We start from the raw sequence: 13,001 nt of genomic DNA on the forward strand, positions 1-13,001 counted from the left end.
ACTTTACTTTCAGAATGTGAAATGTCAGAATAATAGTAGCGGGTGATTAAGTTAATCTTTTATTTCTTTCATCAAATTCCCAGTAGGTCAGAAGTTTACATACACTCAATTAGTATTTGGTAGCATTGCCTTTAAATTGATTAACTTGCGTCAAACGTTCTGGGTAACCTTCCACAAGCTTCCCACAATACGTTGGGTGAATTTTGGCCCATTCCTCCTGACAGAGCTGGAGTAACTTAGTCAGGTTTGTAGGCCTCCTTGCTCACACACGCCTTTTCCGTTTTGCCAACACATTTTCTATAGGATTGAGATCAGGGCTTTGTGATGGCCAGTCCAATACCTTGACTTTATTGTCCTTAAGCCATTTTGCCACAACTTTGGAAGTGTGCATTGTCCATTTGGAAGACCCATTTGCAACCAAGCTTTAACTTCCTGACTGATGTCTTGAGATGCCGCTTCAATATCTCTACATCATTTTCTCTCCTCATGATGCCATCTATTTTGTAAAGTGCACCAGTCACTCCTGCAGCCAAGCACCCCCACAACATAATGCCACCCCCGTGCTTTACGGTTGGGATGGTGTTCTTCGGCTTCCAAGCATCCCCATGTTCCTCCCAACATAACAATGGTCATTATGGCCAAACAGTTCTATTTTTTGCTTCATCAGACCAGAGGACATTTCTCCAAAAAGTACAATCTTTGTCCCAATATGCAGTTGCAAACCGTAGTCTGGCTTTTTTTTATGCCGGTTTTGGAGCACTGGCTTCTTCCTTGCTGAGCGGCCTTTCAGGTTATGTCGATATAGGACTGGTTTTACTGTGCACATGAATACTTTTGTACCCTTTTCCTACAGCATCTTTACAAGGTCCTTTGCTGATGTTCTGGGATTGATTTGCACTTTCCACACCAAAGTACGTTCATCTCTAGACAGAACACGTCTTCTTCCTGAGCGGTATGACAGCTGTGTGGTCCCATGGTGTTTATATTTGCGTACTATTGTTTGTACAGATGAACGTGGTACCTTCAGGCATTTGAAAATTGCTCCCAAAGATGAACCAGACTTGTTGAAGTCTGCCATTTTTTTATCTGAGGTCTTGGCTGATTTATTTGGATTTTCCCATGATGTCAAGCAAAGAGGCACTGACTTTAAAGGTAGGCCTTGAAATACACCCACAGGTACACCTCCAATTGACTCAAATTATGTCAATTAGCCTATCAGAAGCTTTTAAAGCCATGACATCATTTTCTAGAATTTTCCACGCTGTTTAACTTCTTTAGGAACGTGGGCAGTATTGAGTAGCTTGGATGAATAAGGTTCCCAGAGTAAACTGCCTGCTACTCAGGCCCAAAAGCTAGAATATGTATATAATTAGTAGATTTGGATAGAAAACACTGATGTTTCTAAAACTGTTTGAATGATGTCTGAGTATAACAGAACTCATATGGCAGGCAAAAACCTGAGAAAAAAACCCAACCAGGAAGTGGGAAATCTGAGGTTTGTAGTTTTTCAAATCTTTGCCTATCCAATATACAGTGTCTAAGGGGTCATATTTCACTTCCTACAGCTTCCACTAGATGTCAACGGTCTTTAGAACCTTGTTTCAGGCTTCTACTGTGAAGGGGGAGAGAATAAGAGCTGTTTGAGTCAGAGGTCTGGCAGAATGCCATGAGCTCAGTCAAGCGCGCGCCCGTGAGAGTTGGCTGCGTTCCATCGCATTTCTAAAGACAAAGGAATTGTCTGGTTGAAACATTGAAGATTTGTGATAAAAACATCCTAAAGATTGATTCTATACATCGTTTGACATGTTTCTACGAACTGTAATATAACTTTTTTGACTTTGTCTGAACTAAGTGATCGCGCATTTGATTACTGAGCTAAACGCGAACAAAAAGGAGGTATTTGGACATATATGATGGACTTTATCGAAACAAAACAAACATTTATTGTGGAACTGGGACTCCTGGGAGTGCATTCCGATGAAGATCAAAGGTAAGTGAATATTTATAATGCCATTTCTGAGTTGTGACACCTCTCCTTCTTTGGAAAATGGCTGTATATTTTTCTGTGACTTGGCGCTGACCAAACATAATCGCAAGGTGTGCTTTCGCCGTAAAGCCTTTTTGAAATGTGACACAGTGGCTGGATTAACGAGAAGTTTCTTTAAAATGGGACGCTAGCATCCCACATATCCCAGAGAAATTTAAGGCATTCACCTCAGTGTATGTAAACTTCTGACCCACTGGAATTGAGATAGTGAATTAAAAGTTAAATCATTTAAACAATTGTTGGAAACATTACTTGTGTCATTGCCAAAACTATAGTTTAACTTTTTATGGCTGCAGGGGCAGGATTGAGTAGCTTGGATGAAAAGGTGCCCATTATAAAACGGCCAGCGCCTCAGTCTCAGTTGCTAATATATGCATATTATTATTAGTATTGGATAGAAAACTCTAAAGTTTCCGAAACTGTCAAAATATTTTCTGTGAGTATGACAGAACTGACATTGCAGGCGAAACCCTGGGGGAAAAAAATCAAAGCAGGAAGTGGCTTCTATTTTGAAAACTCCAAGTTCCATAGCCTCCCTTTGCTCCATTTAAAAAGGGATATGAGCCAGATTCCTTTTCCTATCACTTCCTCAAGGTGTCAGTCTTCAGACATAGTTTCAGGCTTTTATTTTGAAAAATGAGCCAGAACAATAACATTGCGTCAAGTGGTCACATGAGTTTTGCTCGCGAGTTTGGATAGGTATTGCTTTTCCCTCTCCTGCTGTGAAAGACATTTGCGGTTGATATATTTGATATATTATCGATTATATATTTTTAAAAACAACCTGAGGATTGATTATAAAAAACATTTGACATGTTTATGTGGACATTATGGAAACTATTTGAAATTTGTCTGCGTTGTCGTGACCGCTCGTTCCGGATATCTGAACATAACGCGACAAACAAACAGAGGTATTTTGGATCTAAAAAGAATCTTTTTGGAACAAAAGGAACTTTTGTTGTGTAACTGAGAGTCTCGTGAGTGAAAACATCCAAAGATCAAAAGGTAAACGATTAATTTGATTGCTTTTCTGATTTGTGACAGAGCTACCTGATGCTAAGTGTACTTAATGTTTTATTGTGCGATCGATAAACTTACAAACGCTTGGATTGCTTTCGCTGTAAAGCATAGATTTCAAAATCTGACACGACAGGTGGATTAACAAAAGGCTAAGCTGCGTTTTCCTATATTGCACTTGGGATTTCATGAATATAAATATTTAGTCATATTTATTGTATGTAGCGCTATGCTATTCAGCGGTTGTTGATGACACTTATCCCAATATCGGGATTGCAGCCATAACAAGTTAACAAGATATTTGTGGAGGTTGAAAAACGAGTTAATGATTCCAACCTAAGTGTATGTAAAATTCCAACTTCAACTGTATGCATGCATGTATAAAAAATAAAAACAACTATTGGTCAACTTCTAGTACTGGTACTGAGTCAGTTGCAGGGGTAAAGGTAAGTGGAGGTAATAGGTACAAGTAGGTAGGGGGAAGTGACTATACATAGATAATAAACAGCGAGTAGCAGCAGTGTAGAAAACAAATGGGGGGGGGGGGGGGGGTCAATGTAATTTAATTGTTCAGCAATTAAAGCAGCAGTGGGGGTAGAAGCTGTTATGGAGCCTTTTGGTCCGAGAATACGGTACAGCTTGCCGTGAGGTAGCGGAGGGGGAAATAAACAACAACAAAAAAAACAAAAAAAGTCCATGACTTGGGTGACTGGAGTCTGACAATTGCAAGGGCTTTCCTCTGACACCGGTTATTATATAGGTCCTGGATGGCAGGAAGCTTGGGCCCCAGTGATGTACTGGGCCGTATGCACTACCCTCTGTAGTGCCTTACGGTCAGATGCCGAACAGCTACCATACCAGGCGGTGATGCAACCGGTCAGAATGCTCTCGCTGTTGCAGCTGTTGAACTTTGAGGATCTGGGGACCCATGCCAAATCTTTTCAGTCTCCTGAGGGGGAAAAGGTTTTGTTGTGCCCTCGTCACAACTGTCTTGGTGTGTTTGGACCATGATAGTGTTGGTGATGTGGACACCAAGGAACTTGAGACTCTGGACCCGCTCCACTACAGCCCGTTGATGTTAATGGGGGCCTGTTTGGCCCGCCTTTTCCTGTAGTCCACGATCAGATCCTTCGTCTTGCTCACATTGAGGGAGAGGTTGTTGTCCAGGTAAGAAAGGGCCGTGTGGAGTGCGATTGAGATTGCATCATCTGTGGATCTGTTGGGGCGGTATGCGAATTGGAGTGGGTCTAGTGTATCCGGGAGGATGCTGTTGATGTGAGCCATGACCAGCCTTTCAAAGCACTTCATGGCTACCGACTTGAGTGCTACGGGGCGGTAATCATTCAGGCAGGTTACCTTCCCTTCCTTGGGCACAGGGACTATGGTGGTCTGTTTGAAACATGTAGGTATTACAGAGTCGGTCAGGGAGCGGTTGAAAATGTCAGTGAATACATCCTGGTAATCCATCTGGCCATCATGGCTTCTGGTTGGGATATGTATGTACGGTCACGGTGCACTAATTGATGAAGCAGATGACTGAGGTGGTATACTCCTCAATGCCATTGGATGAATCCCGCAACACATTCCACTTCTACTCAAGTGTTTCACTACTTATTTACTTAATACATGAGTGGTAAGAGTACTGAGTACTGATGATGTTGACCGATTTCCTTATAGGACCTGTAATAAAATATTCTAGCATTTATTTAGTTCAGCGTACATGAAAATATTAAATTGTGTTTATATGGTCTTTATATTTCACAAAATATTTGGTCCTTTAGAGGACTCTAAAATGTATTCCTTACCCATTTGAAGAGAAACAAGTTATTCATGTGTTTGAAGGGAATGACTGAAGGGAATGGATAGGCTCGGCCAAAGTTTGAGAGCATTGGTCAGATGGATCGGCCAGGGCATCCAATTGTAGGCTAAAGCAATGTTCTGTAACAGTTCACTGGAACCCTCAGCCACAAAGCTGTTCAGTGTCCCAAGTACTATGCAACAGATGACATAAGCAGTCATAACAACTTATGTCAGTATGTGCAAGATAAGCATCCACTGTCATACAGTAGATCATGCAACGGGACATTATGCCATGACTATGTACGTATCATTTGTCATGAAACGACACCAGTTATGATATCACAGACAACTTAATGAGAATTAAGTCCTCTACATGTTTCTCAGTGCTGTGATGAGTTGGCCTTCATCTCGTAGAGCCATCATCAAGCACAACAGTGGAACTCAGTGCAAATTTGTAATGGCACGGGTCTTTTATCAAGGATGTGTATGTCGATTGAGGGAGGTAGGGTGTCTGCCCATAGGCTTTCTCATGAACAAGATGTAATTGGTCTTTTGAGTGTGTATGTGATTCATAACTGTCTCAGACGGTCATGATATACCTCCTCTCCAAGACAGTATGCCTGCTTCGCCACAGGATCTTCACTCACAGCAATAACATCACCATTCCTAGCATTTTAGACAGAGTCTGCTAGAATGGATTTCATGCGACTAAATAACTAAGACCAAGGTGTCTCGACTAGAGATCAAGCAGTTGAAGTAATGCTGTGTTTTATCACTTGCGGGTTATGCACTACTGTGCGGAAAATACTTCGCTAGATTTTGTTTTAGATCAAATAGATGAATAAATTAAACAAAAATATAAATTCATGACTTAAACATTTAAATAAACCAAGGTCCTTCTAAAAACGGCATTTTCAAACAGCTAATAATTGTCTCATGATTAATACTGTACCTGCATTCACCATCTAAGAGTTGGTAGCAGTTCGTACTGTAACACGGTGACATTGCAGAATCACCATTTTACTCAACTTCCTCACATCAAAACATGACAATGAGTTGACATGAAAGCACAAACATCTTGGATCAGGCTACATCACATTGCTACCAAGGTGCAACTCCCAACATTAGGATGCTACTGTTTTTTAAAACCAGCCTGGTTTCATAGACACACACACACACACACACATATACAGTGGGGCAAAAAAGTATTTAGTCAGCCACCAATTGTGCAAGTTCTCCCACTTAAAAAGATGAGAAGCCTGTAATTTTCATCATAGGTACACTTCAACTATGACAGACAAAATGAGAAAAAGAAAAAATAATCTCCAGAAAATCACATTGTAGGATTTAATGAATTTATTTGCAAATTATGGTGGAAAATAAGTATTTGGTCAATAACAAAAGTTCATCTCAATACTTTGTTATATATCCTTTGTTGGCAATGACAGAGGTCAAACGTTTGCAAACGTCTGTAAGTCTTCACAAGGTTTTCACACACTGTTGCTGGTATTTTGGCCCGTTCCTCCATGCAGATCTCCTCTAGAGCAGTGATGTTTTGGGGCTGCTGCTGGGCAACACAGACTTCCAACTCCCTCCAAAGATTTTTATGGGATTGAGATCTGGAGACTGGCTAGGCCACTCCAGGACCTTGAAATGCTTTTTATGAAGCCACTCCTTCGTTGCCGGGCGGTGTGTTTGGGATCATAGTCATGCTGAAAGACCCAGCCACATTTCATCTTCAATGCCCTTGCTGATGGAAGGAGGTTTTCACTCAAAATCTCACGATACATGGCCCCATTCATTCTTTCCTTTACACGGATCAGTCGTCCTGGTCCCTTTGCAGAAAAACAGCCCCATGCTTCACAGTATGTATGGTGTTCTTTGGATGCAACTCAGCATTCTTTGTCCTCCAAACACGACGAGTTGAGTTTACCAAAAAGTTATATTTTGGTTTCATCTGACCATATGACATTCTCCCGATCTTCTTCTGGATTATCTAGCATCTCTAGCAAACTTCAGACGGACCTGGACATGTACTGGCTTAAGCAGGGGGACACGTCTGGCACTGCAGGATTTGAGTCCCTGGCGGCGTAGTGTGTTACTGATGGTAGGCTTTGTTACTTTGGTCCCAGCTCTCTGCAGGTCATTCACTAGGTCCCCCCGTGTGGTTCTGGGATTTTTGCTCACCGTTCTTGTGATCATTATGACCCCACGGGGTGAGATCTTGCGTGGAGCCCCAGATCGAGGGAGATTATCAGTGGTCTTGTATGTCTTCCATTTCCTAATAATTGCTCCCACATTTGATTTCTTCAAACCAAGCTGCTTACCTATTGCAGATTCAGTCTTCCCAGCCTGGTGCAGGTCTACAATTTTGTTTCTGGTGTCCTTTGACAGCTCTTTGGTCTTGGCCATAGTGGAGTTTGGAGTGTGACTGTTTGAGGTTGTGGACAGGTGTCTTTTATACTGATAACAAGTTCAAACAGGTGCCATTAATACAGGTAACGAGTGGAGGACAGAGGAGCCTCTTAAAGAAGTTACAGGTTTGTGAGAGCCAGAAATCTTGCTTGTTTGTAGGTGATCAAATACTTATTTTCCACCATAATTTGCAAATGAATTCATAAAAATACAATGTGATTTTCTGGATTTTGTTCCCTCATCTTGTCTGTCATAGTTGAAGTGTACCTATGATGAAAATTACAGGCCTCTCATCTTTTTAAGTGGGAGAACTTGCACAATTGGTGGCTGACTAAATACTTTTTTGCCCCACTGTGTGTGTGTGTGTATGTATGTATGCATGTATGTATGTATGTATGTATGTATAATTTTTTTTCACACAGAGATGCATGTAGATGTAAATCCAGGACACAATTAGTATGATTTGTTACATTTGCTATTTTATTAGGATCCCCATTAGCTGTTGCAAAAGCAGCAGCTACTCTTCCTGGGGTCCACAAAAAAAACATAATACAGAACATCATTAGACAATAACAGCTCAAGGCCAAAACTACATAAAACATTTTTAAAAAGGCACACAGCCTACATATCAATGCATACACAAACTATCTAGGTCAAATAGGGGAGAGGCGTTGTCCCGCGAGGTGTTGCTTTATCTGTTTATTGAAACCAGGTTCGCGGTTTATTTGAGCAATATGAGATGGAAGGAAGTTCCATGCAATAAGGGCTAGAGGTCGACCGATTATGATTTTTCAACGCCGATACCGATTATTGGAGGTCCAAAAAAAGCCGATACGGTCACGCCCTGACCATAGAGAGCCCTTGTTTCTCTATGGTGTAGTAGGTCAGGGCGTGACTGGGGGGGTATTTTAGTTTATTATTTCTGTGGGGTTCTAGGTTATAATTTTTATGTTGGTGATTTGTATGATTCCCAATTAGAGGCAGCTGGTAATCTTTGTCTCTAATTGGGGATCATATTAAGGTAGCATTTTTCCCACGTGTTTGTGGGATATTGTTTTGTGTACCACGTAGTCACGTTTCGTTGTTTAGTTTATTGTTGTTGCTAAGTTTTACTATTAATAGGTTATGTGGAACTCAACATTCGCTGCTCCTTGGTCAGTCTCTCGTGACCTACTGATTAAATCGCCTGATTTTTTTATTTTATTTGTAATAATGGTAATTACAACAATACTGAATGAACACTTATTTTAACTTAAGATAATACATCAAATCAATTTAGCCTCAAATAAATAATTATTTGGTTTAAATAATGCAAAAACAAAGTGTTGGAGAAGAAAGTAAAAGGTCAATAGGTGCCATGTAAGAAAGCTAACGTTTAAGTTCCTTGCTCAGAACATGAGAAAGCTGGTGGTTCCTTTTAACATGAGTCTTCAATATTCCCAGGTAAGAAGATTTAGGTTATTATAGGAATATTTGTCTCTATACAATTTGTATTTCATATACAAATGGTATAGTATTGGTATTGACTATTGGATGTTCTTATAGGCACTTTAGTATTACCAGTGTAACAGTATAGCTTCCGTCCCTCTCCTCGCCCCTACCTGGGCTCGAACCAGGAACACATCGACAACAGCCACCCTCTGAAGCATCGTTACCCATTGCTCCACAAAAGCCGCGGCCCTTGCAGAGCAAGGGGAACAACTACTCCAAGTCGCAGAGCGAGTGACTTTTGAAACACTATTAGCGCGCACCCCACTAACCAGCTAGCCATTTCACATTGGTTACACCAGCCTAATCTCGGGAGTTGATAGGCTTGAAGTCATAAACAGCGCAATGCTTGAAGCATTGCGAAGATCTGCTGGCAAACGCACAAAAGTGCTGTTATAATGAATGCTTACGAACCTGCTGCTGATTACCGTCGCTCAGTCAGACTGCTCTATCAAATCATAGACTTAATTATAACACAGAAATACGAGCCTTAGGTCATTAATATGGTCAAATCCGGAAACTATCCTTTCGAAAATGAAACATTTATTCTTTCAGTGAAATATGGAACCGTTCCGTACTTTATCTAACGGGTGGCATCCATATGCCTAAATATTCATGTTACATTGCAAAACCTTAAATGTTGTCATAATTACGTAAAATTCTGGCAAATTAGTTCGCTTCGAGCCAGGCAGCCCAAACTGCTGCATATACCCTGACTCTGTGTGCAATGAACGCAAGAGAAGTGACAAATTCCCTAGTTAAAAGAAATTCATGTTAGCAGGCAATATTAACTAAATATGCAGGTTTAAAAATATATACTTGTGTATTGATTTTAAGAAAGGCATTGATGTTAATGGTTAGGCACACATTAGTGCAACGACAGTGCTTTTCTCGTGAATGCGCTTGTTAAATCACCTGTTTGGCGAAGTAGGCTATGATTCAATGATAAATTAACAGGCACCTCATCGATTATATGCAACGCAGGACAAGCTAGATACACTTGTAATATCAACCATGTGTAGTTAACTTGTGATTATGTTAAGATTTATAAAAAACAGATACGTTTAATGCAAGCTAGCACCTTACCGTGGCTCCTTGCTGCACTCGCATAACAGGTATTCAGCCTGCCACACAGTCTCCTCGTGAAGTGCAATGTAATCGGCCATGATCGGTGTCCAAAAATGCAGATTGTTATGAAAACTTGAAAATCGGCCCTAATTAAGCGGCCATTCCGATTAATCAGTCGACTTCTAATAAGGACTCTATATAATACTGTACATTTTCTTGAATTTGTTCTGGATTTGGGGACTATGAAAAGACCCCTGGTGGCATGTCTGGTGGGATAAGTGTGTGTAAGTTGACTACGCAAACAATTTGGGATTTTCCACACAATGTTTCTTATAAAAAGTAGTGATTCAGCCAGTCAACTCTTAGCTAAGAGAGACTGGCATGCATAGTATTTATATCAACCCTCATTACAATTAAGAGCAAAACGTGCCATTCTGTTCTGGGCCAGCTGCAGCTTAACTAGGTATTTCCTTGCCGCACTGGACCACACAATAATCAAGATTAGACAAAACTAGAGCCTGTAGAACACTCCAAAAAGCACGGTGTCAAAAAAAGCAGAGCATCTCTTTATTACGGCTAGACCTCGCCCCATCTTTGCAACCATTAAATCTGTAGATTTTGACCATGACAGTTTACAATCTAAGGCAACACCAAGTAATTTAGTCTCCTCAACTTGTTCAACAGCCACACCATTCATTACCAGATTCAGCTGAGGTCTAGCACTTATGGAATGATTTGTACCAAATACAATGCTCTTAGTTTTAGAGATGTACAGGACCAGTTTATTACTGGTCACCCATTCCAAAACAGACTGCAACTCTTTGTTAAGGGTTTCAGTAACTTCATTAGCTGTGGTTGCTGATGCGTATATGGTTGAATCATCAGCATACATGCTTTGTTTAATGCCAGTGGCAGGTCATTGGTAAAAAAATAGAAGAGGGCCTAGTGAGCTGCCCTGCGGTACACCACACTTTACATGTTTGACATTAGAGACACTTCAATTAAAGAAACCCCTTTGAGTTCAGTCAGATGGATTGAGAGCTGAGGTTGAAAAGCCAACATGTTTTTTCAACAGGTTATGGTCTATAATATCAAAAGCTGCACTGATATCTAAAAGTACAGCTCCCACAATCTTATTATCAATTTCTTTCAACTAATCATCAGTCATTTGTGTCAGTGCAGTACATGTTGAGAGCCCTTCTCTATACGCGTGCTGAAAGACCGTTGTTAATTTGTTTACAGAGAAATAGAATTGTATTTGGTTAAACAAGTTTTTCCAAAAGTTTGATAAGAGCTAGCAGCAAGCTTATAGGTCTGCTGTTAGAACCCGTAAAGGCTGCTTTACCACTCTTGGGAAGCAGAATTACTTTGAATTCCCTCCAGGCCTGAGGACAAAGACATTCCTCTAGGCTCAGATTAAAAATATGACAGATAGGAGTGCCATCCTTGGTAGCTTTCCATCTAAGTTGTCAATGCCAGGAGGTTTGCCATTATTGATCATTAACAATTTTTCCACCTCTCCCACACTAACTTTACAAAATTCAAACTTGCACTGCTTTTCTTATGCATGAATATAATAGCTCACTGTTTGTCGTGGGAATTTCCTGCCCAAGTTTGCCAATGAAATAATCATTTAAATAATTGGCAACAGCAAATGTTTTGTGATGAATAAGCCATCTGATTTGATGAAAAATTGAGTTTAAATAGTCTTCCTGCCCATAATTTCATTTGACAGCCTGAGGATTAATTATAAACATTGCTTGACCTGTTTCGACAAACTTCACCGGTACTATTAGAATGTATTCGTCTGCATGTTTTGACCACCTTTGAGCCAGTGGATTACTGAACAAAACAGAGTTTTTGGGATATAAAGAGGGTCTTTATCAAACAAAATGAATATTTATTGTGTAGCTGGGACTCGTGACTGCAACCATATGAAGATCTTCAAAGGTAAGTGATTAATTTTAATAGCCATTTAATAGCCAATGTTTGTATGCTTTTGTAAGCGAGGCGCTGTCCTCAGATAATTGCATGGTATGCTTTCGCCGTATAGCCTTTTTGAAATCTGACAAAGTGCTTGGATTAACAAGAAGTTACTCTTTAAGCCGATATAACACTTGTATTTATTTATGAATTTTTATTATGATTATTTCTGTATTTTAAATTTGGCGCTCTGCAATTTCACCAGATGTTGCCGAGGTGGGTCGCTAGCGGAACGCCTGCGCCAGAAAGGTTATCCTAACCCTAACCTTAAACCCTAGCCTAGCTAACATTAGCCACAACAAATAGCAACTCGTAACCCATTTCGTTCAAATTGCAACTCGTAACATATCATACAAAACGAATGATGGACATCCACAAATTAATACATACCATATGAAATGTAACATATCATACTAATTGGAGTGTCCAGGATTTACAATTACAATGTTACATCTACCTCCGAATCCAGGTTGTTTAAACTCATACTAGCACAGTGAGGACTCGTCACAGAACAGCCTACATGTAATTTTTTATTAATTACAGGACATGTTTGCAGGTTAGAGAGTAGGACCAAGCTACATTTTGTCTCTATGTACATAGGCCCTATATGGTATTAGTAATAATTCAAAAGTTTTCTAGATATAGGGGCATCCTCACTAAAAGTGTGTAAAAGCTGAGCATTCTGTGTAAGAAATATACAAATGTAATCTCCAGTGCATTAAAAGGATGTTTGGGCAGCTTTAGCAGGATAAGAGCTGACCTTGTGTGAGATTAGAAATGCCTCTGATGTGCACTTCAAATGTCTACACACAATATCTGCAAAGCAATTGATTGCAGTGTCAATAATTTCTACAGATGAAGGCATCATTTATCTGCAAATATAGCAAAAGGTACCACAGTGAAGGTGGTCCTTGACAGAATGTAATATGGTTTTACAAGATTTAAACGTATAGGCATGTTTAATAGTCCTGCGTGTGCAGTCTGGTCATACCTGCCAAATAGGACTTTAGACTTCATTCCTCACCTCTCCATAAAATATCCCAGGAGAAGCGGAGGTGAACCAGGACAACACATGAATAATACGCATGACGACACAGTCGGTGTGTAATGTTATCAGCTTAAATAGAAACAAATTTTGCATTTTAAAATTGTTATTAAATGGTGCGTGTTGATGACACTAAAC

The 13,001-nt window shown here is 40.2% G+C and overlaps 1 protein-coding gene across 6 annotated transcripts in view; it reads right to left on the reverse strand.

The window, feature by feature from the left end:
• Window positions 1-13,001, reverse strand: part of LOC109903708 (sterile alpha motif domain-containing protein 12-like) — a 134,361-nt gene that overhangs the window by 120,664 nt on the left and 696 nt on the right. The window lies entirely within an intron of this gene.

This window comes from Oncorhynchus kisutch, linkage group LG14 (assembly GCF_002021735.2).
Source record: "Oncorhynchus kisutch isolate 150728-3 linkage group LG14, Okis_V2, whole genome shotgun sequence".
In the NCBI taxonomy this organism is placed as follows: Eukaryota; Metazoa; Chordata; class Actinopteri; order Salmoniformes; family Salmonidae; genus Oncorhynchus; species Oncorhynchus kisutch.